This window comes from Triticum urartu, chromosome 7 (genome assembly GCF_003073215.2).
Source record: "Triticum urartu cultivar G1812 chromosome 7, Tu2.1, whole genome shotgun sequence".
NCBI lineage: Eukaryota > Viridiplantae > Streptophyta > Magnoliopsida > Poales > Poaceae > Triticum > Triticum urartu.
The window spans coordinates 499,179,792-499,207,204 of NC_053028.1; positions in this window are offsets into that span (position 1 = coordinate 499,179,792).

The window sequence follows — 27,413 nt, forward strand, 5'->3', positions numbered from 1 at the left end:
CTTGGAGCCGAAGTAAAATTTTAGTGCCGCGCCTCACGCTGTAGTACTGCTCTGGAGGAGAGGTGGTACCGTACGAGCGGTAGTACCGCACCAGAGATGCGGTAGATCCGAGTCCACAACTGAATCTGAGCACAACCGTGACAATGACGCGGTACTACGGTTGATCAAATCTACCATGGAGCAACAAAGCAAGCACAATCTCTACGCATTGCTATTCTCCTACCTCCTACTCTTGCATAAATTTGGCCTAAAATCTCAAGAACAACATGCATCTCCCCAAAAACCTAGAAGCAAACAAACGAACCAAAGAGAGAGGGATTTGGGGAGAAACCTTGTTCCATGGCAAGAGGAAGTGGGTGCGGAATGATCCCACCAGTCGGAATCCGAGGAGAGCGGCCGGAGACGGAGATCCGGCGAGGACCTCCGGCGCCGTTCTTGAGTGAGAGAGAGAGAGAGAGACATCGTGGGGAGAAACAGATGAATGGGTATGGGGGAGTTGGAACTCCCCCTGCCCTCTCTTAACCCCCACGCGCCCTTGACAACGCGGTAGTACCGCATGTCATCGCGGTAGTACCGCCTGGGCGGAAGAACCGCACCAAGGACGGCAGTACCGCTCCCCCAAGCGGTAGTAAAAAATTACTGCTGCGCTAGGTGCAGAAGTACCGTGCGCTTCTCACGCGGTAGTACCATGGTAGGCCGCGGTAGTACCGTGTGCTCAAGAAGATGCAAGTTTGAAGAACAAGGGAAAACAAAGGGCCTTTGCAAAGCAACCTTCAACTGAACGGACACACCAAAACGCTGACACACGAGACAACACACACAAGCTCGACACAACGAAAGGAAGACAAGAGACAACAAGGACTAAAACACTCAACACAACCTCTCTAAAGAGAGGGCGGTGGCTGGAGCCACCTACGTTTGAGTCAATTGGTATGGCACCGCGAAGAATTATCCTTGGGCCCATGACCAAAACTCGTCTTTGAAGCACAAGTACCATCCACAATGGCTAATGTGAAAGAGTTGATCAATTTATGCATAATGGGGGAAGGTAGAGTTCATTGAGAGAACAACACCCCCCCTATGTTCATGCCTACACCTAAACAAGATAACAAGTTGAGTATGGTGGGGTGTGCACGGGTTCAAGCAACATTGCTCGAATCAATGATATTTAGCTCATGCCTTAACTCGCGAAATCTTGCTTCATCTAGGGGCTTCGTGAAGATATCTGCAAGGTTATCAAGAGTTTTGACATAGTTGAGCTCGATCTCCCCTCTCCTAATATGATCCTGGACAAAGTGATACCGAATCTCAATATGCTTCGTCTTGAAGTGTTGCACCGGGTTGAGAGAGATCTTGATGGCACTTTCATTGTCACACCAAAGAGGCACTTTGTCACAAATGACACCGTAATCCTTTAAAGTTTGCCTCATCCATAAAAGTTGTGCACAACAACTACCGGCAGCCACATACTCCGCTTCCGTGGATGAGAGAGACACGCAACTTTGCTTCTTGGAAGACCAACTCACCAAAGAGCAACCAAGAAATTGGCACCCTCTGGAAGTTGACTTCCTATCCACTTTGTCTCCCGCCCAATCGGAGTCCGAATAGCCCACAAGATTGAAGTTATATCCTCTTGGATACCATAAACCAAAGTTTGGGGTATGAGCCAAATATAGAAAGATTCGCTTGACCGCCACATAGTGGCTTTCCTTAGGTGCGGCTTGAAACCGTGCACAAATTCCCACACTCAACATGATATCCGGTCTAGATGCACAAGGGTAAAGCAAGGAGCCAATCATGGAGCGATATACCTTTTGATCCATCGCTTTACCATTGGGATCTATGTCAAGTTGGCATTTGACAGGCATTGGAGTGGAAGCCGGCTTGACATCATTTAGCTTGAATCCCTTGAGCATGTCTTGAGTGTATTTGGCTTGGTTGATGAAGGTCACTTCTCTTCGTTGCTTGAATTCGAACCCGAGAAAGAACTTCAACTCTCCCATCATGGACATCTTGAACTTGGAGGTCATGAGTGCGGAAAATTCCTCATTGAAAGCTTTGTTAGGGGAACCAAAGATAATATCATCAACATATAGTTGGCACACAAACAAGTCCCCTTTGACCTTCTTAGTGAAAAGAGTGGGGTTGATTATCCCAATTTCAAAACCACGATCTTGCAACAACTCGGTAAGGTGGTCATACCACACACGTGGGGCTTTCTTAAGGCCATAGAGTGCCTTATCGAGTTGGTATACATGAGCGAGAAAATAGGGATCCTCGAACCCGGGGGGTTGCTTGACATATACCAACTCATTAATAGGGCCATTAAGAAAAGCACTCTTCACATCCATTTGTTTTAACTTAAAGTTATTATAAGAAGCATATGCAATCAAACATGTGAATGGATTCAAGGCAAGCAACGGGAGCAAAGGTTTCACCGTAGTCGATACCCTCGACCTGGGAGTAGCCTTGGGCTACCAAACGAGCCTTGTTGCGAATGATAATCCCATGAGCATCTTGCTTGTTCTTGAATATCCACTTGGTTCCAATGACATTGTGGTTCTCCGTTGGCCTTGGAACCAATCTCCACACTTTGTTGCGCTCGAAGTTGTTGAGTTCTTCATGCATGGCATTGAGCCAATCCGGATCCTCGAGTGCCTCATAGACCTTTTGGGGTTCAACACAAGAGACAAACGCGTGATGTTCACAATAGTTTGCTAATTGTCTATGAGTGCTTACCCCCTTTCTTAAGCTTCCAAGCACATTTGTCATGAGATGATCTTTGGTGGATAGCTTGGATGCAATCTTGGCGGCACGATGCTCTAATTCCTCCTCTGGAGAGAGTTGAGGAGAGGTCACTTGATCATCTTGAGCGTCGTCTTGAGCTTGTTCTTGATCTTGAGATTGATCTTGTTCTTGAACTTCCTTGGATGATAGAACTTGACCTTGGGCAACGCTTGGTGATACAACACCATCTTGAGGTTGATCTTGCCCTTGGTCTTGTTCATGAGGTTGAGGGCCTTCACTTTGTTCTTCGGAAGCGTGTGGGCCTTGAGTTGGTGATGGCTCCACGTGAGTGGAACATTGTCCTTCTCCTTCGGCCACAAGGGGATCCTCAATGGGTAGGATAAAACCAACACCCATTCTTCTTATGGCTTGGGGAGGAATTTCATCACCTACATCATAAGTGCCACTTTGCTCCACTTGGGAGCCGTTATTCTCATCAAACTCCACGTTACATGTCTCCTCAATAAGTCCTGTGGACTTATTGAGGACACGGTAAGCATGGGAGTTTGTAGCATAACCAACAAATATGCCCTCATGAGCTCTAGCCTCAAATTCAGACAACCGAACACCTTTCTTGAGAATGAAACACTTACACCCGAACACCCGGAAGTACTTGAGGTTGGGCTTGTTACCGGTGAGTATCTCATATGGAGTCTTGTTTAGGCCTTTGCGGAGGTAGAGCCGATTGGATGCATGACACGCGGTGTTGATGGCTTCGGCCCAAAAGTTGTATGGAGACTTGAACTCCGCCATCATGGTCCTTGCCACATCCATCAACGTCCGGTTCATCCTCTCCGCTACACCATTTTGTTGAGGGGTGTAAGGTGCGGAATATTGATGCTTGATCCCCTCATCACTGAGAAACTCATCCAATGTGTCGTTCTTGAACTCGGTGCCGTTGTCACTTATTATTGTCAAGATCTTTGCATTGTGTTGACGTTGAGCTTCATTTGCAAAGTCAATGACGGTTTGTTGGGTCTCACTCTTCCTCTTGAAGAAATATACCCAAGTGTATCTTGAATAATCATCCACAATCACCAAGAAATACTTCCTACCCCCAAGACTATCAAAAGATGGAGGCCCAAAGAGATCCATGTGAAGGAGCTCCAAAGGCCTCTTCGAGTAAATGATAGTTGTGGGAGGGTGAGCCTTTTCATGTAGCTTTCCTTCGATACAAGCACTACAAGCACGATCTTTAGCAAAACTAACATTTGTTAGTCCACGGACATGGCCCTCCTTGAAAATACTTTGCAAAGATCTCATATTAACATGGGCTAAACGGCGATGCCAAAGCCATCCCATGTCAACTTTAGCCATTAGGCATGTCGCGGTCTTAGTGAGTCGCTCCGAAAAGTTAATCACATAGAGACCGTTTTCGACATGCCCAACAAAGGCTACTTTAAGAGTCTTGCTCCACAAGAGGGCCGCGGTATCAACATCAAAGAAGGTGGCAAAGCCCATGAGTGAAAGTTGACGAACAGAAAGTAAATTGTATGCAAGGGACTCAACAAGCATGACCTTCTCGATCGTGAGATCATGAGAAATGACAACCTTGCCGAGTCCCAATACCTTAGAGGATGAGGCGTCACCCCACTCGACGTTGGTGGGCATAGATGGAATCTTTTGCATGTCCACCACCAAGTCCTTGCTTCCGGTCATATGATTAGTAGCTCCACTATCGAGCAACCATGATCCCCCACCAGAAGCAAACACCTACATGAAATCAATGCTTGGTTTTAGGTACCCATTTTGTGATGGGTCCTTTGATGTTAGTAACAAGGGTCTTATGAACCCAAATAGACCATTCAATGTACTCATAATAAGAACCAACAAATTTGGCATAGACATGTGAAGGAAATATGCCCTAGAGGCAATAATAAAGTTATTATTTATTTCCTTATACCATGATAAATGTTTATTATTCATGCTATAATTGTATTAACCGGAAACATGATACTTGTGTGAATACATAGACAAAACAGAGTGTCAGTAGTATGCCTCTACTTGACTAGCTCGTTGAATCAAAGATGGTTATGTTTCCTAACCATAGACAAAGAGTTGTCATTTGATTAATGGGATCACATCATTAGGAGAATGATGTGATTGACTTGACCCATTCCGTTAGCTTAGCACTTGCTCGTTTAGTTTGTTGCTATTGCTTTCTTCATGACTTATACATGTTCCTATGACTATGAGATTATGCAACTCCCGTTTACCGGAGGAACACTTTGGGTGCTACTAAACATCACAACGTAACTGGGTGATTATAAAGGTGCTCTACAGGTGTCTCCGAAGGTACTTGCTGGGCTGGCGTATTTCAAGATTAGGATTTGTCACTCCGATTGTTGGAGAGGTATCTCTGGGCCCACTCGGTAATACACATCACTTAAGCCTTGCAAGCATTGCAACTAACGAGTTAGTTGCGGGATGATGTATTACGGAACAAGTAAAAGAGACTTGCCAGTAACGAGATTGAACTAGGAATTGAGATACCGACGATCGAATCTCGGGCAAGTAACATACCGATGACAAAGGGAACAACATATGTTGTTATGCGGTTTGACCGATAAAGATCTTCGTAGAATATGTAGGAGCCAATATGAGCATCTAGGTTCCGCTATTGGTTATTGACCGGAGACGTGTCTCGGTCATGTCTACATGGTTCTCGAACACGTAGGGTCCGCACGCTTAAAGTTCAATGATGGTTATATTATGAGTTTATGTATTTTGATTTATCGAAGATAGTTCGGAGTCCCGAATGTGATCACGGACATGACGAGGAGTCTCGAAATGGTCGAGACATGAAGATTGATATATTGGACGACTATATTCGGACATCGGAATGGTTCCGGGGGTTATCGGATATATACCGGAGTACCGGGGGGTTACCGGAACCCCCCCGGAGGTTAATGGGCCTCATGGGCCCATTTGGTGGAAGAGGAGAGGCGGCCAAGGGGCTGCCGCGCGCCCCTCACCTCCCAAGTCCGAATTGGACTAGGAAGAGGGTGGAGCCCCCTTTCCTTTCTCCCTCTTTCTCCTTCCCTCTCCTCTCCTACTCCAACATGGAAAGGGGGGAGTCCTACTCCCGGTGGGAGTAGGACTCCTCATGGGGCGCGCCAAGGGTGGCCGGCCCCCTCCCCCTCCTCTACTCCTTTATATACAGGGAGGGATGCACCCCTAGAGATAGAACAATTGATCTCTTAGATCTTTTAGCTGTGTGCGGTGCCCCCCTCCACCATAATCCACCTCGGTCATATCGTAGCGGTGCTTAGGCGAAGCCCTGCATTGGTAGAACATCATCATCGTCACCACGCCGTCGTGTGATACGTCTCCAACGTATCTATAATTTTTGATTGTCCCATGCTATTATATTATCTGTTTTGGATGTTTATGGGCTTTATTATGCACTTTTATATTATTTTTGGGACTAACCTATTAACCCAGAGACCAGTGCCAGTTTCTGTTTTTCCTTGTTTTAGAGTATCGCAGAAAAGGAAAATCAAACGGAGTCCAATTGATATGAAACTTCACGGAACTTATTTTTGCACCAGAAGAAGCCCATGGAGTATCGGAGTTGGACCAGGAGAGTCCCAGGCTGCCCACGAGGGTGGGGGCGCGCCCCCTGCCTTGTGGACAGCCCGGAGGTCCACCGACGTACTTCTTCCTCCCATATATACCCATATACCCTAAAAACTTCGGGGAGCACAATAGATCGGGAGTTCCACCGCCAGAAGCCTCCATAGCCACCGAAAGCCAATCTAGACCCGTTCTGGCACCCTGCCGGAGGGGGGATCCTTCTCCGGTGGCCATCTTCATCATCCCGGTGCTCTCCATGATGAGGAGGGAGTAGTTCTCCCTCGGGGCTGAGGGTATGTACCAGTAGCTATGTGTTTGAACTCTCCCTCTCTCGTGTTCTTGAGGTGATACGATCTTGATGTATCGCAAGCTTTGCTATTATAGTTGGATCTTATGATGTTTCTCCCCCTCTATTCTCTTGTAATGGATTGAGTTTTCCCTTTAAAGTTATCTTATCAGATTGAGTCTTTAAGGATTTGAGAACACTTGATGTATGTCTTGCGTGGGATACCCATGGTGACAATGGGGTATTCTATTGATCCACTTGATGTATGTTTTGGTGATCAACTTGCGGGTTCCGTGACCTTGGGAATCTATGCATAGGGGTTGGCACACGTTTTCGTCTTGACTCTCCGGTAAAAACTTTGGGGCACTCTTTGAAGTACTTTATGTTGGTTTGAATAGATGAATCTGAGATTGTGTGATGCATATCGTATAATCATACCCGCGGATACTTGAGGTGACATTGGAGTATCTAGGTGACATCAGGGTTTTGATTGATTTGTGTCTTAAGGTGTTATTCTAGTACGAACTCTTGAATAGATCGATCCAAAAGAATAACTTTGAGGTGGTTTCGTACCCTACCATAATCTCTTCTTTTGTTCTCCGCTATTATGACTTTGGAGTGACTATTTATTGCATGTTGAGGGATAGTTATGTGATCCAATTATGTTATTATTGTTGAGAGAACCTGCACTAGTGAAAGTATGAACCCTAGGCCTTGTTTCAACGCATTGCAATACCGTTTACGCTCACTTTTACAATTAGTTACCTTGCTGTTTTTATATTTCAGATTACAAAAACCTTTATCTACCATCCATATTGCACTTGTATCACCATCTCTTCGCCGAACTAGAACACCTATACAATTTACCATTGTATTGGGTGTGTTGGGGACACAAGAGACTCTTTGTTATTTGGTTACAGGGTTGCTTGAGAGAGACCATCTTCATCCTATGCCTCCTACGAATTGATAAACCTTAGGTCATCCACTTGAGGGAAATTTGCTACTGTCCTACAAACCTCTGCACTTGGAGGCCCAACAACGTCTACAAGAAGAAGGTTGTGTAGTAGACATCATCATGCTGACGAAACTCTCCCTCAAAGCTTGGCTGGATCGGAGTTCGAGGGACGTCATCGAGTTGAACGTGTGCAGAACTCGGAGGTGTTGTGCATTCGGTGCTTGATCGGTCGGATCGTGAAGACGTACGACTACATCAACCGTGTTGTGCTAATGCTTCCGCTTTCGGTCTACGAGGGTACGTGGACACACTCTCCCCTCTCGTTGCTATGCATCACCATGATCTTGCGTGTGCGTAGGAATTTTTTTTAAATTACTACGTTCCCCAACAACATGTCCATCTCTAGCACGGCATAACACATAAGAAGGGTTAAAGTCGCCGGCTTTCTTGGGAGGAGTAGCATTGCCCTTCTTGGCATCACTACTCTTCACATTGTTTTTATTCTTCTTAGAGGCACCTTCTCCCTCTTTGACAAAAGTTTGCATGAGAGGAGGAGGTCGTTTGGTCTTGTCATTTTTCTTCTTGTTCTTGGACTTGGGTGCAAACCCAATCCCTTCCTTGGCCACAACTTCCTTTTGATTGCTCAAAAGGTCATTGAGGTTCTTCTTGCCTTGTATGCACGACACAAGGCCTTTCTCAAGTTGCTCCTTCAACTTAGCATTCTCCTCAGCAAGATGCACATGCTCACAACACGGGTTAGTAGCATTTGCATTATCAATTAAGACCATATGAGGAAATGTGGCTTTCTCCTTGGTTAGCTTTACTTGGAGTTGATCATTAGACTCTCTGAGGCTAGCATGAACACCCTTCAAGACCTTCTGAGCCTTGTCAAGTAAGTCAAACTCCTCTTTGAGTCTAGCAAGATCAACTCCAAGCTTGGTCTTCTTGGAGTTTAACACACGAGAAACAACAAGAGCATGATCAAGATCTTTCTTTAGTTTAGCATAGTCATCGTTGTGTGACTCCTCAAGAGCCAAGTGATGACCACGTTCTTCCTCAAGAGCATTAGGGAGATCCGATATCTCATCGGCATAGTCACGACTATGCCCCTCCATCTTAGAGATGGTGTCCTCATGAGCCTCTATCATGTCATTGGCTTCACCAAGTTGTTCCAAGAGAGCAACGAAGTGCTTCTTGGATTTACCCTTAAGTTTACTCATAAAGGACTCAAACTCATTTTCCTCCACATTAGACCCCTCATGTTCATCAATGCAATCCATCAAAGAAGGATTATTAATGATGGTAGTTTTGATCTTGGGGGTTACCTTGTTGGTGGCTTTAGCCATGAGGCACTTGGCGGTGATGTTCTCATTGGGTGAGTCGAAGAGAGACACCCGTGGAGTTGTCGCAATGGCAACGGAGGCCATGGAAACCGGCTCGCCGTCTTCATCATCATCCTCATTGTACTCTTCTTGTGCCACCAACCCCTTGGGAGGAGTCTTCTTGGTGAAGTTGCTCTTGTTGGGGAAAGACTTGGCCTTGTCCTTTCGGATGAGCTTGCCACCATTGTCTTCCCTCTTCTCATAAGGACATTCTGCAACAAAGTGGCTCACATTGCCACAATTATAGCACGTCCTCACTCGTGGGTTGACCTTCGCGCCACTTGAGTGGTTTTTGTTGAAGTTGGGCCTTGTGTTCTTCTTGCTCCAAAATTACCTTGAAGCAAGAGCCATGTGTTCATGATAGGCATACTTTGTATCTTCGGGGTTGCTCTCCTCTTCTTCCTCTTCGTCCTCTTCTTCCACACTAACCTTGGCCTTTAATGCAAGGTTGGGCTTCTTTGCTCTTTGAGAACGTAACACCGCATTGTCGGCGGTCTTGTCCAAGATGCTCATAGCCACAAACTCATCCAACACTTCACTTGAGGACAAGGTGTGGAAGTCCGGCCTTTGTCGAATGACGACGGACATTGCCTTGTGATAAGGCATCATGGCCTTGAGGAATTTGCGCTTGATCCAATTGTCATCTGTATCCTTGCTCCCATGATCTCGGAGTGAGACCGCGAGTTTGGTTAATCTCCGATAAAGCTCACGAGGTTCTTCATTTTCTTTCATTGCAAACTCATTGGCTTCATCTTGCACCACTTCATAGTTGGAGTGTTGAATGCTTGCGCTTCCCCTATAGAGGGAAACAACATGGTGCCATGCATCCTTGGCCATGGTGAAGGGCCGGAGATGAGCAAGATCTTCGGGTGGAATTGCATCTTGGATGATGAAGACACTACTAGGGAAAACCTTATAAATAGAGGTATAGCAGTAGCGTTGGTGAAAACTTGGCGCTAGCGCTACTTAGTAGTAGCGCTTGTTACCAAACCACGCTACAACCATTGTTTTAGCAGTAGCGCGTCTCCACAGAAAAGTGCTACTACTAAAATTCCCTCACTAATGCCGGTAGGCTAGGAATAGTAGTAGCGGTTCACCCAGAAGCACGCTACTGCTAAAAACTTTGTAGCAACGCTTTTATGCTGTAGAGCGCTACTGTATGAAAAAGAAAATAAATAGAAAAATAAGTAGAAAAGTAAATGAAAATGAAAGAAATAGAAAAAGGATAAATGAAAAAATAAAATGTAAAGAAAACAAAAGAAAAAGAAAAATAAAACAGAAAGGAATAGCTGTAGCGCGTTTCTCTGGAACACTCTATAGCTATCTTAGCTATAGCGCATTTCGGCAAAACGCGCTACTGCTAGTTTGACTCAAATCCCGGCAGCCCAGGCTCAAAATTTCGCTAAGTCCTTTCCCCCCCTCTCTACTCCCGGCCCCCTGTCCCCCAACTGCTCCATCGCCGCCGTCGCCCTGCCGCCTTCGACCACACCGCCACCGCCTGAGGCCGCCTTCGACCACACCGCCGCCGCCCGCCGCCTTCGACCACACCGCCGCCGCCCGAGGCCGCCCTCGACCTCACAGCCGCCGCCCGAGGCCATCGTCGACCTCACTGTCGCCTCCCTCGAGCTCACCGCCGCCGCCCGAGCCAGAGCCTGCCCTCGCTGCCGACCGTAAGGCTCTGCCTCTTCTGTCCCCTACCCTCCTCTCTCTCTGCTAGGGCAATTCATATATATGTTGATACTGTGTTCATATGAACCCTAGGTGTTCATATGAACCCTAGATTTTTTAGGGCAGTAGGCATTTTATAGCATTTAGGAAAAATGATTAGCAATTTTCTTAGGAAATTAGCTAGGGCAATTTTTATGAAATGCCTAAACATTAATTCCATTTAGCTTTAAACTAATAGAGGGTATATAAATAATAGTAGCATTTAGATTTAAATTAATAGAGGCTATAAGAAAAAAACACTTAGCTATACAAAAATATTTGGACTACAGACCTGAATTTGTTCCAAATTTCATTCAAATGAAATTTGAATTATTTGGACTATGGACCTGGATATTTTTGAAGAAATTGGGTGTAGGTACTAAGGTCTTGCTGTGGAAATTTTGGTGAGATCAGAAGGGTTAGAGAAAATGGAGTTCCTAGACTTTTAGCTTTAGACAAAAAACAAAAGTATTTAGCTATAAATAAAAAACAGTAGCTATGTCATTTAGCTATAAACAAAAAACAGAATTGTTTTTCTTTTCAAAAACTTGGTCCAACTAATTTTTGCTATGTAAACAAAAATAAGACTGTTTTTATATGATATATGTCATTGATGTTCATTTGCATATTCCATTATTGTTGATTATATCTTTTCATTGAAGTGGCCATGTTATATGCAAATTCCTCAATAGTGTTTGCTCATGTTATATCTTTTCATTGAAGTTGTTCGACTGTGCCCAAGTGGCTTTGTTGTTTCCAGGGAATGATGCTGAGTGGCCTATGTTTTGCCGGAATGTTGATTCATTTCTGTTCCGGCAAATTTCAGGTTCTCGATTTGTCCACTTTTTAGCAAAGGTCATGCCAAAAAATTTTGTGAATTGAGGCATGACTTGTGCTACAAACTAGGACATATCGAGTGCCTGGGATTTGCCGCACCTGGAAGGAGTCAACATTCCTGCAAAACAATAGGCCTTTTTTATGTCATTATTCATTTTATTAGGTCTAGAATTAATTGACTAGATTTAACCATAGGAAACATGGCTAGCAACGATGAAGGACAGGGTTCTGGTGATTGCGACGACGTCTACCGGGCGACAGACGAATTTTTTAGCCTTGCCGACGATCAACCGATGTTGTTGCTGGGCCCACCGGTGGCATCGGGGACTGAGACGGATACGTAGACCGGTGCTGAGACTGAGACCGGCGCTGTGACTCAGACCGGCATCAAGACCGGCGCTGCCTCAGGGAGCGGAGCCGGTGTAGAACCGAAAGCAAAGAGGCAACAGCTTCCTAACAAACTCAGGACTACTAGACTGGTGGTCACGGAGGTGGACGACGGCAATTTTGAGCCAAAGGCGTCCGAGGAAGCGTGTCGATGCTACGGCAATCAAATAGGCTGCATCGTACGGACAACCGCCACCATCAACGATGAGAAACTACAGAAGATAGAAAATATGAGGAGCTCCCTCCTAAAGAAGTTTCACTAGATATTCTTGTTCCCGGGCCGGAATGAGAAGGATTATGAAGATCCAGATGAGGACCCGACAATGAAGAAGATAAACAAACACGCCATGACCAAGTTTAGCGACGCATTGGCCGCCTGGAAAAATCGAGTGAAAGCAAAGATCGTCGACAAGAAGGAACCCTACTCCGAGATTGTAAAGGATAATCCGACAATCACAGAAGAGCAGTTTCAAATATTCAAGGAGGCTTGCGAGGCCGAAGCTGCCAAAAAAAGTCTAAGTACATGAAGGGGCTTCAAGAGAGGAACATTGGGAGCCACCACCTCGGAAGTCGTGGTTACGGCGGAAAGAGGTCCAAATGGGCCAAGGAGGATGCGGAAGCCGCGAGTCTGGGCATCCCAGACCCCTTGGCAGATTTCACCGCCCCGCAGGAGCGTGACGTCCTCAGGGTCCGGCACCGTTGGGACCCAGTGAAGAAGGTTTACGAGACAAAACCGGTCATTACGGAGTTCGTGAGACTGCTGGTAATTTTAGTTTCTGATCAATTCAACCGCACATGTTAGTCATATTTGTAAACGATCCTTGTGCCTTTTGCAGAGAGAGCAACACCGGATTGCGACCGAAAGCGACTCGCCCTCTGAGGCATTAGCGGGGCCCAAGTGGGACACTCCATTCAACCGGGCGTTGAACATATTGAAACGACAACCGGTGTTTACTCGACCATCGTATGGACGCGTGCACGGTGTCGGAGACGGCACCACGTGGAAGAAGTACTACCGTGAGACCACGGAGGAGAGAAAGGAAAGACGGAGGTTAACTGAAGAAAACATCGACAAGAAGGTTGAGATTGCGGTTGAGAAGAAATCATCTCAGACAGTCGCAATAGCAGTAGCTGCCGCAAAACAGGTGGTTATAGATTTGTCTACTTCCTTGGTGACGGGCGTTTTCACTTGGACAAGGCAAAATCCAGAAAAAAAATGCAGAGGACTTTCCCCTTGCTAACTTCTTGGGGAGCAGCTCGACTAGCGTTGCACCAGCACCTGCTCCCGCACCTGCTCCTGCACTGGCTCCCGCACCGGACATGCTCGGTGGTGCTTCGTCTTTGGCTGAGCTCGACGCCCTCACGGTATCTGTCACACCGCCCCCTTCAATATAAATGTATAATCTCCCGTTTTCGTTGCCTTTCGGATGTCTCACGACGCAGACTTTTCTTTGCAGGCCGACGAAACCCCGTGCACCATATTGTACACCATTGCCGACCAGAAGGTGGACGTGGGGAAGGCGACGATAATGGAGCCGAAGGAACCATTGTTCCATAGCCGGCCGATCCCCCCGAACGTCTTCAAGGTTTCCGTGGCCAGTGTCAAACCGGGCCACGAGAATTTGCCTCCTCCAATACTAGTGGGGGATGACGACGAGACACCGCGGCGGCTTGGTGATTGTTGCAATGGGTGGGTCCTGTTGTGGCCAAAGAGTCTGCTTCGTCTGGAGGCGGCCGGGAGCACACCCACGAGCACGCAGCCTCAGCAAGGTATGAAAATCAACACCCCACCTACCCAATTAGCGTCGGGTGTCGGGTTGGGTGATAGCGGACGGGGTAAGGAGGAGGCTCCATTAGTCGCTGATGACGTCGGCATGGATGAGGATGAGGACGACGATGGCGCTGAACAGTATGTCTATACTGGCGCCTCCTCGGGGTTTGAGCGTCATGAGTCGGTGCCTGAATTGCCGTCTCAATGTATTATGGACGACCTTCTGGTAGTAAAGAAGTCTAGGAAGAGAGCGAGAAAAGGCAAAAAAGCTGATTCTATGATCCAGCCACCTCAGTAGCCTCAGCTTCAGGACCGTATAGATATCCCTGATGCGGATAATGGCATATCCCCGGTCAACCAATCCAACCTGCAACAGCGCTACGGGTCAGATTCGGCGATCTAAGGAGACTTCATGACGATGTGCTGCGGGTAGAGAAGTGCCTCATCGCCTCGAAAGATCCAGGATACCCACTCTACATGGTTAACGTTCTGCGACAAATGTCGCACGTTGACAGCTTCCCCGTGGATAAGTTCTTCCTCCGATTTGATTACATATTCGACATGTTTCACGTGAAGAAGCTGGATTTTATGTTTGTCCGCCTTTATGCCTTGCACATGAACTACATCATCGGGGTTGAGCAGATATCTCATATCTGTGTCGCTGACCCGTACTACATGCACGAGGGCTTCTTGGGAGTCTGCGCAAAGCACCGTGAATACGCGAGGGATTACATCGTCAGTTTCATGCTCGCCAATAAGGACAAGGAGGCGATTCTCGTGCCTTATCATCCCGTGTAATTCATCCGCACTACTATCCTTCCTTCGATTCAATCATTCATTTGCACGGTGGAGGCTTATTTTGCGCAGCGGCGGGCGCGCCGTCCTCATCATCCTCTACCCCCGATTCTCCCACGCTCTTTACTTGGACTCGTCGAAGAACATTCACAAAAAGGATTACACCCACATCAAGGATGTTCTCGACAGTGATATGTTTTACTACCAAGCAAGGGGTGGAAAGGTCAGGGACAAGAAGAGAAGGGGCAGCAGGGTCGCCTTCGGCCATAAGACCGACTTCTGCTACATCTAGCAGCCGAACGATTCTCTTAATGATGGATTCTATCTCCTACACCACATGCTGGAGTACAGATGGGATCACCAGAACCTTCGCATGTCACCTAGATCCGGCGATGCCCATATTCTGCAATGGGCAAAGGACATAGGAGATATCGAGGATCATCGACTTCGAGCTGAGTTCTATAACATCCAACGCGAACTTGCCCAAATCATCATGAAGGAGGTCGTCGGAAAAACAGGGATGTTCTACGGAGAAGGACAAATGTCGCGGGAAGACGTCTGAACATGGATAGCCTCTCAGCGTCTCCACATGAAGCCTTTCACTAAGCTCGAGGAGTATCTCCCTGACTTGGATGGATGGAACGACATGTTGGAGTGATTGTCGATATATGACAATGTGTCTGTTTAGTCCATACTTTCTGTATGACAAAACTTTGAGTTATGCATGGTGAAACTTTATTTGTGATGTAATTAAACCGTCCTCCTCCTCGACTAGTGAAAATCACTCTAGTTAGGGCATTTTGGGGTACGATGAACTTTGTTATTTATGCTTATGATATGTTGTTTCTATTTTTGCCAAGTCTGTCTCTTTCTGTTGCTCAACTATATATGTTGCATATCATCGACTCATGTGACGATGCAGGTGCATAGATCATAGATGGCGAAGAAGTGCTACGCCAGGAGTATATATACGACAAGTGGCCGGAGTGTCAGGCCCAGGGTGTACCGGTTTCCGGTTTCCGAGCGACAGGCAGTAGTTAGTTTAGGTTCATGCTAATACGAGAGAGGGATACGAACTCATGTACTCAAAGTGATAGCTCTTCTCGCGTATATCATTGTTTAGATGGATGACGATGTATTTGCAAGTAATCGAGACTTGTATCGCTATTTTCAAGATGATGACGAGAGACCACTTTGTGTTAGATGATGATTATGATGATGACATGATTTGATGAGACTAATTGTATGTATATGCTATGATTACATTTGTATGTGTATGATATGCTAAAGATTATTGTATAAAGCCTATACAAATACAAAACAAATACAAAACATATATGCAGGGAAAAAACTAATAAAACTAGTAGTAGCGAGGGGGAAAATTTAGCAGTAGCGCCGCCTTACCAGTAGCGCTTCCCAGTAAACAGCGCTGCAGATAATATCAGCAGCGCCCTTTTCTAAAGAGCGCTACAGCTATTCATGATTATCCACAGATTCTCTAGGGGTGAAGTTGCTTCGGTCATGCGGATAAAAACCTTCTTCAATGATTCTCCAAAGGTTAGTATTAGCAAGGTTCAAATGACGCTTAAAGCGATAAACCCAAGAATCAAAGTCCTCATTTTTCACAATCTTAGGGGGACGACCGGCATGATTCAAATGAGTGGAAGGAATCGGTCCACCATAAGTAAGCGGAGGTTCCACATGGGCAAAGATGCCGTTGCCTATTTTACCACTATAAGAAGGAGCCTTTTCACTAGTAGCTTCCCCCTTGTCGGAGTGAGCATCCGTCACCTTGTTAGTGGGATCACCCACTTTCAACGGTGTGGTAGATAGTTTAAGCCCTTCTAAGAATTTAGTAAACATGCTTTCAACCTCGGTCGTCATGGAGGTTTTCAACGTGTCCAAAGCCACATTGAATTCCTCATCAGAGACCGCGGTTCCCCCATCGGCCGTAGACGAGACCGGATTCACACCGGAGTGCTCCTCCACATCGTCTATGCTGTCAACCATACTCTTCGCATGGCAAAATCTTTAATACAGAGACGAGGCTCTGATACCAATTGAAAGGATCGATATAGTTGACTAGAGGGGGGTGAATAGGCAACTAACAATGTTTAACTTTTCTTTACCAATTTAAACTTTGCATCAAAGTAGGTTTTCTAGATATGCAACTAGGTGAGCAACCTATATGATGCAACAAGAACAAGTACACAAGCGAGCAAGGGATATAACACAAATAACCTTGCACAAGTAAAGGCACGAGATAACCAAGAATGGAGCCGGTGAAGACGATGATGTGTTACCAAAGTTCCTTCCTTTTGAGGGGAAGTACGTCTTCGTTAGAGCGGTGTGGAGGCACAATGCTCCCCAAGAAGCCACTAGGGCCACCATATTCTCCTCACCCCTCACACAATGCGAGATGTCGTGATTCCACTATTGGTGCCCTTGGAGGTGGAGACTGGACCTTTACAAACAAGGTTGGGGCAATCTCCACAACTTAATTGGAGGCTCCCAATGACACCACGAAGCTTCACCACAATGGAATATGGCTTCGCGGTGACCTCAACCGTCTAGGGTTCTCAAACACCCAAGAGTAACAAGATCGCAAGGGATTAATGGGGGGAATCAAATTTATCTTGGTGGAAGTGTAGATCGGGGACTTCTCAAGCAATCCCTAGAAAATCAACAAGTTTGATTGGCTAGGGAGAGAGATCGGGAGAAAATGGAGCTTGGAGCAACAATGGAGCTTGGGGACGGAAGAGATAGTCAACTCGGAGAAGAAGACACCCCTTATATAGTGGAAGAACAAATCCAACCGTTATCCACCAACCCACCCTGCGTAGCACGGTACTACCGCGCCAGGGCCGCGGTACTATCGCTCGAGCAACACAAACCAGGATAGCCCAAATACATCGAAGCAGAGGGCGGTAGAACCAGTGGCGCGGTACTACCGCTCCCCCTTGCGGTACTACCGCAAGGCAGGGATGTTCCAGATTTTGAGAAGGCATGGACATATAAAAATACATCCGTGGCAACTTCCGCTGAGTTGGAGTCAGTGCAAAAATCCGCTCCTACTGCCGCGCAGGCTGCTAAGCCAGACCAGAATGCACGGTACTACCGCGCACTGGGCGCGGTACTATTGCGTTGGGCGCGGATGTAAAAAATTACATCCGCTCCTACTACTACACCCGTAGCAGCGCCTGGCCTGGGGCCACGGTACTATAGCTCCAAAGGAGCGGTACTACCGTGGGCGCTTGCGGTACTACCGCGCCTGGGCCCGGTACTACCGCAAGGGCCTGCGGTACTACCGCTCCTAGGAGCAGTACTACCGCATGCCCAAGCTCAGCCTAACACGACAATTTGCATAGATGAGAAAAAATGGAGGATGCTCCAAAGTGCCAAAGGAAAGGCGGTGCAAAGGAGAAGATGTGTACGTGATGATTCCACCCAAACCTTTCCAAAGCGGACCCCCTCTTAATTGTACGGCTTTCCTACGACTCAAATCCACCGAAAAGAAACGTAGAGAAACACCGTCTTCAATAGTCTTTGAGCGGCACCAAAACGTCTTGTGCCTAGTGATGAAATGTTTGAAATACTCAACGCACACGATTAGTCCGCAAAACCATTGTCATCAATCACCAAAACAACTAAGGGATAAATATGCCCTTACACTCGTGATGTAGCTCCCCATTTATTTTTGATATGTTCCTAGAGAAAAACTTCATTGAAAGATGATAGTAGCAATGATGCGGACTAGGTCCGTGATCTGAGGATTATCCTCATTGCTGTACAGAAGAATTATGTCCTTGATGCACCGCCAGGTGACGGACCTTTTGCAGGAGCAGATACAGATGTTATGAACGTTTGGTAAAGCTCAGTATGATGACTACTTGATAGTTTAGTGCACCATGCTTTACGGCTTAGAACCGGAACTTCGTAAACGTTTTGAACACCATAGAGCATATAAGATGTTCTAAGATTTGAAATTGGTATTTCATACTCATGCCCGTGTCGAGAGGTAGAAGACCTCTAACAGTACTTTGCCTACAAGATGGAGGAGAATAGCTCAACTAGTGAGCATGTGCTTAGATTGTCTGGGTACTACAATTGCTTGAATCAAGTGGGAGTTAATCTTCCAGATAAGATAGTAATTTACAAAGTTCTCTAGTCACTATCACCAAGTTACTAGAACTTAGTGATGAACTATAATATGCAAGGGATAACAAAAGTAATTCCCAAGCTCTTCGCGATGCTGAAATCGGCGAAGGTAGAAATCAAGAAATATCATCAAGTGTTGATGGTTAACAAGACCACTAGTTTCAAGAAAAGGGCAAAGGGAAATATAGAGTAACTTCAAAGAAGAATAGCAAGCAAGTTGCTGCTCCCATGAAGAAGCTCAAAGCTAGACCCAAGCCTATAACTGAGTGCTTCTACTGCAAGGGAAATGGTCACTCGAAGTGGAACTGCCCTAGATACTTGGCGAATAAGAAGGATGGCAAGGTGAACAAAAGTATATATTTGATATACATGTTATTGATCCGTACTTTACTTGTGTTTATAACAACACCTCAGTATTTGATACTAGTTCAGTTACTAAGAATAGTAACTCGAAACGGGACTTGCAAAATAAACATAGACTAGTTAAGGGCGAGGTGATGATGTGAGTTGGAAGTGATTCCAAGGTTGATAAGATCACCATCACACACTCCCTTTACCTTCGGGATTAGTGTTGAACCTAAAATAAATGTTATTTGGTGTTTGTGTAGAGCATAATATGATTGGATCATGTTTATTGCAATACAGTTATTCATTTAAGTCTAGGATAATTGTTATTCTGTTTACATGAATAAAACCTTCTGAGGTCATACACCCAAGGTGAATGGTTTATTGAATCTCGGTCGTAGTAATACACATATTCATAATATTGAATCAGTTCTAGTGATTGCTACACCAATCAGTGAGGAACTTAATGATGATGATCATGAAACTTCAGATCAAGTTACTACCGAATCTCGTAGGTCAACCAGAATACGTTCCGCACCAGAGTGGTACGGTAATCCTGTTATGGAGGTCATGTTACTTGACCATGACGAACCTATGAACTATGAGGAAGCAATGATGAGCCCAGATTCCGCGAAATGGCTTGAAGCCATGAAATCTGAGATGGGATCCATGTATTAGAACAAAGTATGGACTTTGATTGACTTTCCCATTGATCGGTGAGCCATTAAGAATAAATTGATTTTCGAGAGGAAGACGGACACTGGTAGTAGTGTTACTATCTACAAAGCTCGAATTGTCGTAAAAGGTTTTTGACAAGTTCAAGATTTTGACTACGATGAGATTTTCGCACTCGTAGCGATGCTTAAGTCTGTCTGAATCATGTTAGCAATTGCCACATTTTATGAAATCTGGCAAATGGATGTAAAAACTGCATTCCTTAATGGATTTCTCAAAGAAGAGTTGTATATGATGCAACAACCAGGTTTTGTCAATCCTAAAGGTGCTAACAAAGTGTGCAAGCTCCAGCGATCCATCGATGGACTGGTGCAAGCATCTCAGAGTTGGAATATATACTTTGGTAAAGTGATCAAAGCATATGGTTTTATACAGACTTGCGGTGAAGCCTGTATTGACAAGAAAGTGAGTGGGAGCACTACAACATTTCTAAGAAGTATATGTGAATGACATATTGTTGATCAGAAATAATGTAGAATTTTTTGGAAAGCATAAAGGAGTGTTTCAAAAGAGTTTTTCAAAGAAAGACCTCAATGAAGCTACTTACATATTGAGCATCAAGATCTATAGAGATAGATCACGATGCTTGATATATTTTCAATGAGTACATACCTTGACAAGATTTTGAAGTAGTTCAAAATGGAAAATTCAAAGAAGGAGTTATTGCATGTGTTGCAAGGTGTGAAGTTGAGTAAAGACTGAAAACCCGACCACGGCAGAAAATAGAAAGAGAATGAAAAGTCATTCCCTATGCCTCAGTCATAGGTTCTATAGAGTATGATATGCTGTGTATCAGACCTATTGTGTCCCTCACCATAAGTTTGGCAAGAGGGTACAATAGTGATCCAAGAGTGGATCAGTGGACATCGGCCAAAAATATCCTTAGTGGAATAAGGAAATGTTTCTCAGTTATGGAGGTGACAAAGAGTTCGTCGTAAAGAGCTAGGTACGTCGATGCAAGCTTTGACACCAATCTGATGACTCTAAGTCTCGATCTAGATACATATCGAAAGTGGGAGCAATTAGCTAGAGTAGATCCGTGCAAAGCATTGTAGACATAGAAAATTTGCAAAATACATACGGCTCTGAATGTGGCAGACCCGTTGACTAAATTTCTCTCACAAGCAAAACATGATCACTCTTTGGGTGTTAATCACATAGCGATCTGAACTAGATTATTGACTCTAGTAAACCCTTTGGGTGTTAGTCACATGGAGATGTGAACTAATCACATAAAGATGTAAACTATTGGTGTTAAATCACATGACGATGTGAACTAGATTATTGACTCTAGTGCAAGTGGGAGACTTAATGATATATGCCCTAGAGGCAATAATAAAGTTGTTATCTATATTTCCTTATATCATGATAAATGTTTATTATTCATGCTAGAATTGTATTAACCGGAAACTTAGTACATGCGTGAATACATAGAAAAACAGAGTATCCCTAGTATACCTTTACTTGACTAGCTCGTTAATCAAAGATGGTTAAGTTTCCTACCCATGGACATGTGTTGTCATTTGATGAACGGGACAACATCATTAGAGAATGATGTGATGGACAAGACCCATCTGTTAGCTTAGCATAATGATAGTTCATTTTTATTGCTACTGCTTTCTTCATAACTTATACGTGTTCCTCTGACTATGAGATTATGCAACTCCCGAATACTGGAGGAACGCCTTGTGTGCTATCAAACATCACAACGTAACTAGGTGATTATAAAGATGCTCTACAGGTGTCTTCGATGGTGTTTGTTGAGTTGGCATAGATCGAGATTAGGATTTGTCACTCCGTGTATCGAAGAGGTATCTCTGGGCCCTCTCGGTAATGCACATCACTATAATCCTTGCAAGCAGTGTGACTAATGAGTTAGTTACGAGATGTTGCATTATGGAATGAGTAAAGAGACTTGCCGATAACGATATTGAACTAAAGATTGAGATACCGACGATCGAATCTCGGGCAAGTAACATACCGATGACAAAGGGAACAACGTATGTTGTTATGCGGTTTGACCGATAAAGATCTTCGTAGAATATGTAGGAGCCAATATGAGCATCTAGGTTCCACTATTAGTTATTGACTGAAGATGTCTCTCGGTCATGTCTACATAGTTCTCGAACCCGTAGGGTCCGCATGCTTAACGTTCTGTGACAATTTGTATTATGAGTTATGTGATTTGATGACCAAAGTTTGTTCGGAGCCTCGGATGAGATCGGGGACATGACGAGGAGTCTCGAAATGGTCGAGATGTAAAGATCGATATATTAGAAGGCTATATTTGGATATCGGAAAGGTTCCGAGTGATTCAGCTATTTTTCGGAGTACCGGAGAGTTACGGGAATTCATATTGGGCCTTAATGGGCCATACGGGAAAGGAGAGAAAGGCCTCAAGGGTGGCCGCGCCCCTTCCCCATGGACTGGTCCGAATTGGACTAGGGAAAGGGGGCGCCCCCTTCCTTCCTTCTCCTTCTCCATTCCCTTTTTCCTATTCCATATGGGAGGTGGAATCCTACTAGGACTAGGGAGTCCTAGTAGGACTCCACACTTTGGGCGCGCCCTATGAGGGTCGGCCTCCTCCTCCCTCCATCCTTTATATACGTGGCCAGGGGGCACCCCATAGACACACAAGTTGATCATTGATCTCTTAGCCATGTGCGGTGCCATCCACCTCGGTAATATCGTAGCGGTGCTTAGGCGAAGCCCTGTTCCGGTAGCATCATCATCACCGTCATCACGCCATCGTGCTGATGAAGCTCTCCCTCGACACTCTACTAGATCGTGAGTTCGTGGGACGTCACCGAGCCGAACGTGTGTAGATCGCGGAGGTGCCGTACCTTCGGTGCTAGGATCGGTCGATCGTGAAGACATACGACTACATCAACCACATTGTCATAATGCTTCCGCTTACGGTCTACGAGGGTACGTGGACAACACTCTCCCCTCTCATTGCTATGCATCACCATGATCTTGCGTGTGCGTAGGAATTTTTTTGAAATTACTGTGTTCCCCAACATCGTCACCTCGTCCTTAGCCAATCTTCGCTTAATCCGTAGTCCCTATTTCGAGTTGTAAATGTTAGCAATTGAACCAGTATCAAATACCCAGGCACTACTGCGGGCATTAGTAAGGTACACATCAATAACATGTATATCAAATATACCTTTCACTTTGCCATCCTTCTTCTCCGCCAAATACTTGGGGCAGTTCCGCTTCCAATGACCAGTCCCTTTGTAGTAGGAGCACTCAGTTTCAGGCTTAGGTCCAGACTTGGGTTTCTTCACTTGAGCAGCAACTGGCTTGCTATTCTTCTTGAAGTTCCCCTTCTTCCCTTTACCCTTTTTCTTGAAACTAGTGGTCTTGTTGACCATCAACACTTAATGATCCTTCTTGATTTCTACCTCCGCAGCCTTTAGCATTGCGAAGAGCTCAGGAATCATCTTATCCATCCCTTGCATATTATAGTTCATCACAAAGCTCTTGTAGCTTGGTGGCAGTGATTGAAGAACTCTGTCAATGACACTATCATCAGGAAGATTAACTCCCAGCTGAGTCAAGTGGTTGTGGTACCCAGACATTCTGAGTATATGTTCACTGACAGAACTATTCTCCTCCATTTTGCAGCTATAGAACTTATTGGAGACTTCATATCTCTCAATCTGGGCATTTGTTTGAAATATTAACTTCAACTCCTGGAACATCTCATATGCTCCACGACCTTTAAAACATCGTTGAAGTCCCGGTTCTAAGCCGTAAAGCATGGCACACTGAACTATCGAGTATTCATCAGCTTTGCTCTGCCGGGTGTTCACAACATCTAGCGTTGCTCCTGCAGCTGGTTTGTCACCTAGCGGTGCTTCCAGGAAGTAATTCTTCTATGTAGCAATGAAGATAATCCTCAAGTTACGGACCCAGTCCATGTAGTTGCTACCATCATCTTTCAACTTAGCTTTCTCTAGGAACGCATTAAAATTAAACGGAACAACAACACGGGCCATATATCTACAACAACATAGACATGCAAAATACTAGCAGGTACTAAGTTCATGATAAATTAAAGTTCAATTAATCAAATTACTTAAGAACTCCCACTTAGATAGACATCCCTCTAATCATCTAAGTGATCACGTGATCCATATCAACTAAACCATGTCCGATCATTACGTGAGATGGAGTAGTTTTCAATGGTGAACATCACTATGTTGATCATATCTACTATATGATTCACGCTCGACCTTTCGGTCTCAGTGTTCTGAGGCCATATCTGCATATTCTAGGCTCGTCAAGTTTAACCCGAGTATTCTGCGTGTGCAAAACTGGCTTGCACTCGTTTTATGTGAACATAGAGCTTATCACACCCGATCATCACGTGGTGTCTCGGCACGACGAACTTTAGCAATGGTGCATACTTAGGGAGAACACTTATACCTTGAAATTTAGTGAGAGATCATCTTATAATGCTACCGCCGAACTAAGCAAAATAAGATGCATAAAGGATAAACATCACATGCAATCAATATAAGTGATATGATATGGCCATCAGCATCTTGTGCCTTTGGTCTCCATCTCCAAAGCACCGTCATGATCACCATCGTCACCGGCTTGACATCTTGATCTTCATCGAAGCATCGTTGTCGTCTCGCCAACTATTGCTTCTACGACTATCACTACCGCTTAGTGATAAAGTAAAGCAATTACATGGCGATTGCATTTCATACAATAAAGCGATAACCATATGGCTCCTGGCAGTTGCCGATAACTGTGTTACAAAACATGATCATTTCATACAATAAAATTTAGCATCATGTCTTGACCATATCACATCACAACATGCCCTGCAAAAACAAGTTCGACGTCCTCTACTTTGTTGTTGCAAGTTTTACGTGGCTGCTACGGGCTGAGCAAGAACCGTTCTTATCTACGCATCGAAACCACAACGCGGTATAGTGATTGCTTTTTGATCTTCAAAAAGAACCTTGTTCATTGAATCCGATTCAACTAAAGTTGGAGAAACTGACACCCACCAGCCACCTGTGTGCGAAGCACGTCGGTACAATGAGTCTCGCATAAGCGTACGCGTAATGTCGGTCTGAGCCGCTTCATCCAACAATACCGTTGAATCAAGAATTAACTAGTGAAGGTAAGCAATATGTATATACCCACGCCCACACTCCTTTGTGTTCTACTCGTGCATATAACATCTACGCATAGACCTGGCTCTGATACCACTGTTGGGGAACACAATAATTTCAAAATTTTCCTGCGCACACGCAAGATCTATCATGGTGATACATAGCAACGAGAGGGAAGAGTGTTGTCCACGTACCCTCGTTGACCGTAAGCGGAAGTGTTATGACAACGCAGTTGATGTAGTCATACGTCTTCACGATCTGACCGATCCTAGTACCGAAAGTACCGCACCTCCGCGATCTGCACATGTTCGGCTCGGTGACGTCCCACGAACTCTCGATCCAGCTGAGTGTCGAGTCAGAGCTTCGTCAGCACGACGCCATGATGATGGTGATGATGAAGCTACCGGCGCAGGGCTTCGCCTAAGCTCTACAACGATATGACCAAGGTGGATTATGGTGGAGGGGGGCACCGGACATGGCTAAAAGTAGTCAACTTGTGTGTTCTAGGGTGCCCCTGCCCCCGTATATAAAGGAGCAAGGGGGGAGGCCGGCCGGCCCTAGTGGCGTGCCAAGGGAGGAGGATCCTCCTCCTAGTAGGAGTAGGATTCCTCCTTTCCTAGTCCTACTAGGAGGAGAAGGGGAACAAAGGAAAGGAGAGGAAGAGGAGAAGGAAAGGGGGGGCCTCCCTTGTCCAATTCGGACTTCCTATTGGGAGGGGGCGCGGCTGCCCCTTGTGGGCTTCCTCCCCTCTTCCCTATGTCCATGTTGGCCCAATCTCCCCCCCCCCCGTGGGGGGGGGGGGGGGGGGGGGGGGGGGTTCTGGTAACCCTCTAGCACTCCGGTTTTCTCCGAAATCACCCGGAACGCTTCCGGTGTCCGAATATAGTCGTCCAATATATTAATATTTATGTCTCGACCATTTCGAGACTCCTCGTCATGTCTGTGATCATATTCGGGACTCTGAACTACCTTCGGTACATCAAAACACATAAACTCATAATACCGATCGTCACCGAATGTTAAGCGTGCGGACCCTGCGGGTTCGAGAACTATGTAGACATGACCGAGACACATCTTCGGTCAATAACCAATAGCGGAACCTAGATGTTCATATTGGCTCGCACATATTCTTCAAAGATCTTTATCGGTCAGACCGCATAACAACATATGTTGTTCCCTCTGTCATTAGTATGTTACTTGCCCGAGATTCGATCGTCGGTATCTCAATACCTAGTTCAATCTCGTTACCGGCAAGTCTCTTTACTCGTTCCATAATGCATCATCGCGTAACTAACTCATTAGTCACATTGCTTGCAAGGCTTATAGTGATGTGCATTACCGAGAGGGCCCAGAGATACCTCTCGGAAACTCGGAGTGACAAATCCTAATCTCTATCTATGCCAACTCAACCAACACCATCGGAGACACCTATGGAGCATCTTTATAGTCACCCAGTTACGTTGTGATGTTTGATAGCACACTAAGTGTTCCTTCGGTATTCGGGAGTTGCATGATCTCGTAGTCATAGGAACATGTATAAGTTATGGAGAAAGCAATAACAGTAAACTAAATGATCATCATGCTAAGCTAACGGATGGGCCAAGTCAATCACATCATTCTCTAATGATGTGATCACGTTAATCAAATGACAACTCATGTCTATGGTTAGGAAACATAACCATCATTGATTCAACGAGCTAGTCAAGTAGAGGCATACTAGTGACACTCTGTTTGTCTATGTATTCACACATGTACTAAGTTTCTGGTTAATACAATTCTAGCATGAATAATAAAAATTTATCATGATATAAGGTAATATAAATAACAACTTTATTACTGCCTCTCGGCATATTTCCTTCAGCATTTACTTTGTAGGTTATCCCAAAGAGACAATTGGGTATTCCTTCTAACAAAAGTCTGAAGACAAAGTGTTTGTTGCAAATAATGGACACTTTCTCGAGAAGGAGTTTCTCGCTAAAGAAGTACTCCCTCCGTCCCAAAATAAGTGATTCAACTTTGTACTAGCTTTAGTACAAAGTTAGTACAAAGTTGAGTCACTTATTTTAGGACGGAGGGAGTAAGGGAGTAAGTGGGAGGACAATACAAATTGACGGGATTGCTGAATCCCCGAAGAAAGTAAGTGAGACTAACGAACCGGAAGTTGTTCCGGAAGTTGTCCCCACAACTGAACTGGAAGTTACTACATCAGCTGTAGAAGCTCCAGTTAAGACTGTAATTGAACCACGTAGGTCAGGAAGAGTTATTGAACCTCCTGTATGGTTTCAAAATTAAATATTCATCTTAGAGGAAGATGAACCTGTGCACTACAAAGAAGCGATGCTGGGGCCTAGCTCAAAAGAATGGCTTAAGTCCATGCAATCCAAAATGGAGTCCATGTACGAGAATCAAGTTTGGAACTTGGTCGATTGTCCAGAGGGTGTGAAACCCATTCAATGTAAATGGATCTTCAAAAGAAAGACATATGTTGATGGTAATCCTATTATCTATAAAGCAAGACTAGTTGTGAAAGGGTTTTCACAAGTTGATGGAGTCG